Genomic DNA, 8,706 nt, shown 5'->3' with positions numbered 1-8,706 from the left:
ATTTCTTCACGTTCAATTTTTTTTATGAACCGACATTATCTAAATGTTTTGTATAGTTATCTAATTTTTTTATGTTTAGATCTTTTAAAAATTTTATTTTGGTCAGACATGAGAAAAATTTCAACTTTGATGATGGACGGACAACATTACACATCATACCAGGTTGTAGAATGAGCCTCTTGGCTCAATAAAAAATATATCTTGTGCCTTGATCTATGCGCTCTACTAGGGTTCCACAGTGGTTTTGGGGTTCAAGTATTATTTGTCTTGGTCTATTCTTGATATCCATTGGATTATCAAAGGGGCAGATTCGACAATTAATGAACTTTGCGATGGAAACATATGACTTTACCAACTGATTGATTTTCATGTAACCTTCAAATTCAGTATGGTATGTTGTTTAACCCTTTTCCCAAGAAACCAATGAAGGCTTATGAGTGAGGGAGCTCCAAAACTGACTACAAGCACTAGCACTTTGATCTCAACTCATAAGCAAATTTGTAAATTGTAAAACACAGGGATCTATATGAATAGCACACTTAATACATAGGGGCTCCCAGAGATATCACAATTTATGACAATTCACCATAAGGACATTACAAAGCCTCCCTTCTCTTATCGGTATGCACACATTCCCTTTGCTATCTTTTCTCACATGTCCGAGAGACAACTTCTCACTCCTTTATGCACATCCACACACTATTCTCCCACTTAGGTGTGACTTGGCATATCACTGAGCTTTTAGATGATGATAAGGGAAGCCAAATTTCACACATGAACATATGTAAGACACAAATTTAAACTCCTTTTATTAATCATAACAAAACAAAAGATATTATATCTACAATGGAACATTATAGTCCTTGCTCCTCAACTTCAAAGCTCTCATGCTCCTTCTAGAGCAGAGCTTTTTTTATTCCTGAGACTCTCTTTCTCAATTACCCAATCTCTATCTCACTCTACTTATGAGACTCATTCTTTTCCCTAAGCTCCTCTTGATACCTCTTTGCCAATCTGACTTCTATACAAATACATATCTAACTACTTAGACAAAAAATATCCAAAAATAAAAGAAGATTCTTTTGAACATCTATCTCAACACCTAAAACTACCCAACACCTCAGCTTTACAATTGATCCAAGTGGATATTGGTGGTCACCCACCTATTCCACCTAGACCTCTAGCCGGTTTCATTAGTTTCCTTGATTATAGCATAATTTACTATTTTTAGTAGTTTTTTAGGTCTTGAATTTCCAGAGCTATCTTGATCCCCTAAACTGCGTTTTTTATAGGTTGCCTACCACAAATATTGTAGTACTCATAGAGACATTTCTAACAAGGTATCGTATGTGCCAAACAAAGATCATATGACCAAGTTACGACCCTAGGAAGTTGGTTGTCCAACTAACCCCAACGAGGCCCACAAACTATTGGCATTTCATCTCCTAGGGTTAGGGTTTTTTTTTTGTTTAGGGTTCCTCTTTGTTGTTCAATAATAAAAAGGCCCTTGAGCCTCATTGTAACATTTTTCAAAGGCATGTCGCCACCACATCTCTTCTCAGAGATAAGCTACTACTGCCTAAGCTAGTTTATTTCCATTTTCTATATATGCATATTTCAGTTCTTTGAAATTAATGAGATGAATATTTATTTTTGTTGCATCTCTCTATTTATTTTTATCTCTATATTTTGTTTCGTTCCCGTATAATTCTAGATCAGTGGTATGAGAGTGGTCTTCTCTTTCTCTATTTTTCTGTGCATGTCCCCAATGAGGTTGGGGTATAAGGAGTTAGGGATCAAACTAGTTGAACCTTTGGAAGACCATCCTCGCTGATCCAACGACCTCCCATGGTGGAAGAAAAGAAAGATGAGGGAGCAAGAAATCCTTTCAAAATATTGCTCGAATAATCCCTCGAGTGACAAAGGAATGCAATGATGGACAACTTTGCCCAGATCCTTTGGCGGATGCCCATCGATGACGTCTCTTCATCCAACAATCACTTTGGAGGCGTCACCCCCTTCAAGGTATAAGTAAACTTCGATATCCCTATATTCGAAGGTCAAATAGATGCAGATGTTGTAGATAAATGGTTGAATCTATTGGAAGGTTACTTTTTGGTCCATAGTTTCTCCAATAGGGAGAAGATTACTTTTGCATTGCTTAAGGTTGCTCCCCATGTCAAGGAATGGTGGGAAACTTACTGTGAGAAAAGGGTCGAGGAACCCTCTCTATTTACCCTGTGGGGAGCTATGAGGACAAATACATACAATGGACTACGTTGCGACAACATAGGGATCAATATGTGCATGAGCTGACGAATCTTTTCCATACCCTGCGCACAAAGTTGGGTATCAAAGATTCTAAGAAACATATGGTGCTCAAGTACCATGGTTGTTTGCACAAATACATTTAGGAGGAAATGGAGTTCTTGGACATCTCCTTATTTGGTGCAGCATACTGATATGCTGCCAAGATTGAGCATAAATTCAAGCAAAAAAAGCGAGACTTTGGATCTGTGAACCCAAAGCAAAGCAAAGGCACCCCCAAGCCACAGAGAAAAGGGAAGATCTAGGGCGTGACCCCCCGGGACAACCCCTCGAAGCCACAAGAAAATAATAATGGGAAGGCGAAGAAGGAAATCAGCAAGTGGTATGAGTTCCATAAAACTCCCACCCATAACACAAACAAATGTCGCGCAAAGCAGGCACTGGTGGTTGAGCTAAAAGACTCGGAGACGAATGCATGCTCTGATCTTGAGCTGAAACCCAAAAAGGGAATAGAAAATGGAAAGAAGATTAATGATGCAGAACCCATTGTGATAGTAGCCACCACCAAGCTAAAAAAAGGTAGAACGTAAGGATCCGTAGCAAGGAGAGCACCTCTTCCACTCGCAGATGTGGGTAAAGGGTTCGCTAGTGTGGTTCATCGTCGACAGTGGGAGTTTGAAGAACCTTATCTCAATAGAGGTCGTTAAGAGATTGAAGCTACCAATAACGTTGCACCCACATCCATACAACATTAGGTGGCTCCACCAAGGGCGATATCTCTGTGTCAGCCATCAGTGTCGCCTGCCTTATAACATCAAGCCCTTTTTAGATGAGGTATTCTATGATGTTTCCCTTATGGAAGTCTGTGATGTTTTATTAGGTCATTCATACGTATGGAAGTGCCATGTTTCATATGAATCCAAACCTCATTATGTTATTATTACTTTGGGTCAGAAATTGTACAAGATACCTGACATAGCACCACCTACAATATTTTCTTTGATCTCTGCTAAATAATTCAGTAAGATCATTTTCCATACCAAGAATCTTTTCTTCCTTATGATTCGCCCTCAAAGCAAGAGGAATATTGTGGCCACATCCACAAGCTCCAGACAAGGCTCCTCTGCATGGCAATAGCAAATGGACAAGGTCATGGAGGAGTATAGGGACATCTTCACCTCACCCACAAGGGTACCCCTACACTATCAGGTCAAGAATTCCATCGATTTGACCCTGGGCACACCACTACCCAATGGACCAATATACTAATGCTTTGTTATGGAGAACGATGAAATCAAGAGGCAGATTTAGGAGTTGTTGCAGAAAGGGTGCATCAGTCCAAGTTCATCACCCTATGGGAGCTCGATCATGTTGGTACAGAAGAAGGAAGGAACCTGGAGGCTATGTATTAGCTATTCGGCACTGAATAAGATCATTGTTTGGAATAGGTATCCAATCCCACAAATTGATGACCTTTTGGAGCAGCTCAAGGCGTCCAAATATTTTAGCAAGATTGACTTGAAGTCTGATTATCACCAGGTACTAATCAAACCCTCCGATGTGTGAAAGATTGCCTTCAAATCCAAGGAGGTCCTTTTTGAATGGTTGGGCATGCCTTTCGGGTTAATGAATACACCCACAACCTTCATGAGGCTGATGGATGACATTTTGTGGCCCTTCACCAACTCGTTCATGTCAGTGTATTTGGACAACATCATGATATTCATCTAGAGTTGGGAAGAGCACCTACACCATATTCAATAGGTCCTCCAAACCTTGTGACAACACAAATTGTGTGCCAATTTGGAGAAATGCGCTTTTGGTATGACCCAGGTTTAATATCTTGGGTACATCATTGATGAGCAAGGTGTGCATGTGGAACTATTCAAGATATAAGTTATTCAAGATTGGCTAGCCTGAACCACTCTAATAGAGCTCCACAACTTTATGGGTCTTGCCAATTTCTATCGCAGGTTCATGTTGGGATTCTCTCATATCACTTGGCCCTTGAGTCAAGTCACCAAGGGCGAAAGCAAAGTTCTTTTGGTATGAATCCCAACAGAAGGTGTTTTTTGAGTTGAAGCATTGCCTCTGCTCTACACTAGTGCTCACATTACTAGACCTGTAGCAACCATTTGAAATTGAGATAAATGATCTAACTATGTTATTGGTGCAGTTCTTACCCAACAAAGGCATCTTGTGGCTTATCACAGTAAGACACTTTTAGATACAGTCTGAAAGTATCCCACCTATGACAAAGAGATGTATTCCATTATGCAGGCCTACCGACAATGGAAGCATTACATTCTGTGGAAGGAAATTGTCATCCACACAGACCACCAAACCTTGCAATTCACACATACACAAGGAAAGTTGGAAAATGATTGCCATAAGAAATGGTCCACATATCCACAACAATTCCATTTGAACATTAAGTATAAGAAGGGAAACATAAATAATGTTGTAGACTACCTCAGCTAACAGTCAGTTATGGCGTTGACCATTGTGCTCGACTCCTGTGGACACGAGACTGTGGGATGGCCACAACTTTACAAGAGTGATCCAGAATTCAACACCACATACCATATGCTCCTGGAAGGCAAGCAATTTCCAGACTTTTACATCCAGGATGCATTACTATGCCACCTAGGACACCTTTGTGTTCCTTCAAGTGAGCGTACCAAGATGATTTGGGAGACACAATGCACTCGGGTCACTGGACATTTTGGGGTAGAGAAAATAGTGGTAGTGTTGCAGAAGTATTTTTAATGGTCGAACTTTCGACAGACTGTTGGGAAGTACATCAGATCTTGCACTGTTTGTGCCATTTCTAAAACTACAATCAAGAAGCAAGGTTTGTATACTCCTATGCCTACTCCTAGTCGGCCCTAGGAATCCATCTCCATAATTACATGTTGGGCCTTCCTTCTACCAAGCATGGCAATGACTGTGTTTTTGTGGTTGTCGAAAAATTCTTTAAGATGGCCATTCTGGCAACCTACTAGAAGAGTATCACAACATAAACCACTGCCAAACTCTTCTTTGAATGAGTATGGGTACACTTTGGGATCCCACAATCCATTATCTCTAATCGGGACATTAGGTTCCTAAGTGCATTAAGGTCAAGCCTTTGGTCGTAGTTGGATACCAAGCTCTCTAAGTCCACAACCATCCACCCCTAGACTAATGGCCAAATAGAGGTCTTCAATAGGATGATCGTGCACATCCTGTGCATGTACAACTCAAAGCATCCATGCACATGGGATGAAAGTCTCCCTATGTCCAACACAAGTATAAGAAAGCTCTTCACGACTCAACTGACCACAACCCCTTTTAGGTGGGGTTTGGATTCCAACCACTATGTCATGTTGATGTTTCCATACCACTTGTAGCTACTCAGGCAAATTCGGTTCATGTCTAGTTTGACGCTGACAGAGTTACTAGATTCATTGAATGCATTCAACACATCCTCTAGCAGGCCAATGACATATTGGACAGAGCAAATGCTAAGTACAAATAACATCTTGATCAACATTGGGTGCCACATAAGTTCCAAGTGGGCGACAAAGTTAGGTTACATTTGCTAAAAGAGTGCCTCATTGGGGCCCATCGCAAGCATTGCTCGCTTTGATGTGGGTCTTACATCATCACTAAGGTTGTAGGGGATAATGTTTTCGAGCTGATCATTCCTCTATTCCTTGGCTTGCATCCAATATTCAATGTGGACCGATTGCGACCATACTTTCCCCCATTCCTGGACACATCAGACATTATTGAGTAGTTGACACCAATAGAGCTCAACCCAATTTGTATCGAATAGACCATGACTGATAGGATCATGGACACATAGATCAAGAACACTCTCCAGTAGAGGATCCAGCTATATCAAGTTGTCAAAGTAGGCCAACTCATTCACCAGGGCAAGTGGCTCACTAGGGACTAGGTTCAACAAAAATTTCCTCACATCATGGAGGCTCTGCACACAATGGGGACCATTGATTCCTAAGGGGGGAGGACAGATCCAAATGAATATTGGCGGCCACTCACCTATTTCACCTGTACCTCCAACTGGTTTCATTAGTTTCCTTGATTATAGCATAATTTACTATTTTTAGCAGTTTTTTGGGTCCTGAACTTCTGGAGTTGTTTTGACCCCATAAATGACGTTTTTTTGAGGTTTGCAACAGGCCCATAGCCATAAGAAAGGGCTTGCAAGAAATATTGTAATACTCGGGGAGACCTTTCTAACAAGGTATCATACATGCCAAATGGAGATCATATGACCAAGTTACGACCCTGGGAAGTTTGTTTCCCAACTAACCCCAATGGGGCACACAAACTCTTGGAATTCCATCTCCTAGGGTTAGGGTTTTGGTTGTTTAGGGTTTCCATTTATTGTTCAATAAAAGGCCCTTGAGCTTCATCGTAACACAGTTCAGAGGCATGTAGTCGCCAGATCTCTTCTCAAAGATAAGCTACTATCACCCCCGAGCTAGTTTATTTCCATTCTGTATGTAAGCATCTTTAAGTTTTTTGATATTAATGAGATGAAGAATTATTTTTGTTGCATCTTTGTGTATATGTTTATATCTATATTTTTTTTCGTTCCTACATAAGTCCAAAACAAGAATTGTCAATTTTACAAAGGCCCACTTGGCCCAAAAATACCACATAATCACACAACCAAACAACCTAGACTCCTCTAGAACCTAGACACTTGTTATAACTACATCAATTTGCCTAATTTTAAAAATTACATTTGATGAAAATAAAATTCCCTTTCAAAATTCATAACCCACTTGGGGTCTAGAAAAAAGTGAGCTACCTAGGGTTGATTCTCTTGCATCAAACTCCCTAGGCTGAAATTTTTCATGACCTCCTGGTCATGTGCTTCAAACTATTGTAGTTTGCCTGGCTCCCAAACCTTGTGCTATTGATGTCCATTTGCTTGCTTTCATGGTTGTCTTGTAGTTGTCTTCATCTTTCTAGGATCCCATACTCTAGTTTTTTGTTGCCTCCCAATTGATTTGTTGAGGTAATCTCTTACAGTGAATATTGTGTAATAGTTGCATGCTTCCTCTTTTCCACTATACCATTTCTCAGGTACCTCCTTCAATAACATCCACATTTTCTTAATTTTAGTGGCCAACTTATCATACTTCTAGTCCAAACTACTTAATTACAACAATATTTTTAAAATTTTTGTGATTTCAACTGCCATCGCTTCTCTTCCATAACCTTATTTCTCCCATCCTTTATCACTTAGCATCTAAGTGATGTTTAAATTTTTTGAAAACATTCCTTCTGGTTGTTCCTTGGGAGGCTAATTACAACAATTTCTCTCTCCATTTTTGTCTCCAACATATTGGTTTTTCCTTTAAGTTTTTATGACAAGCTCTTTATGGTTCAACAATATACAAGGTTGCCATTCTTGTGAATTCACCTACTATTGGAACTTTCTTAGTTGAAAGTTTTTTTCCTCAACACAGTGTGCATTTGCAGGTTGCTAGTTATTTTTCGCAACAATTTTATGCTCCATGCTCTTGGGATGAAAATGAAATGAAATTTTAATTTCATGAGACAAATTTGTCTCGTGCTTCCCCTTTTCTCCTCCTCCTGGCAAAACTTTCTCCTCTACTCCACACTTAATTACACTCCTATCAGTCTCTTCATTATGCAATTTATCAAAGAAAATTGATGCTTTAAGCACCTCAACCTCTTCATGTTTCTTGCTGGTTACACTTTTTATGCAATCTTTTTCACTCCCAGGATTGTCCAACCAAATTTCTTCATATTGTGATAGCAAGGCACCTACATGTTGTCTTTTCTCTTATATGTGATTATCTTCATAAATCAATCCTTTAACTTTTCATCCTTCTGCAACATAGCTACAAGCCAACTTGTTCTTGTTTGCTTTCTTTCCAACCTTTGTCAGTTGTTTGGAATGATGATTACTCAAACTTATCTCAACTTGCTTCTGCTAGCAAGAGGTAGTTCTTGCACCTTATTCGCTCCTTTTGACAATTTTCCATGTTGTTGACCTGCAAATACATTCAATTCATTAGCTTTAAAAACATGAGGCCATATAGCCTCTTCTATTGTTTCCAACATTAATCTTTCTCATTGTGTATGGTCCTTTTCCATCTAATTAACTTTATGAGACAATGTTGCCTCATCCTCTAGTGTGATAGGTTTTGAATTATGCCTTTCTCCTATGCTTTGGGAAGGCAATCCTTCATTCCTCTCTATCCTCATGACAATTATAGATATTTGTCCTTCTTTTTCATCCTCATGATCTGCAACCATACATAAGACATCAAAATTAAATTCATGAGGCTTCTTAGACCCATTTGATGCCTTTGCCACCACATCTTTTATCAGTAGCTCCTTCTGTTGATTTAAAATCTTCATGTAGTCCATGAGACCCTTAGAAAATCT

The sequence above is a fragment of the Pinus tabuliformis genome, chromosome 2_1, assembly GCF_031772625.1.
Source record: "Pinus tabuliformis cultivar Carrire ecotype Pingquan chromosome 2_1, CPIR1, whole genome shotgun sequence".
Classification (NCBI taxonomy): Eukaryota; Viridiplantae; Streptophyta; class Pinopsida; order Pinales; family Pinaceae; genus Pinus; species Pinus tabuliformis.
The sequence above is the reverse complement of the archived record's forward strand: the minus strand, read 5'-3'. Positions refer to the sequence as shown.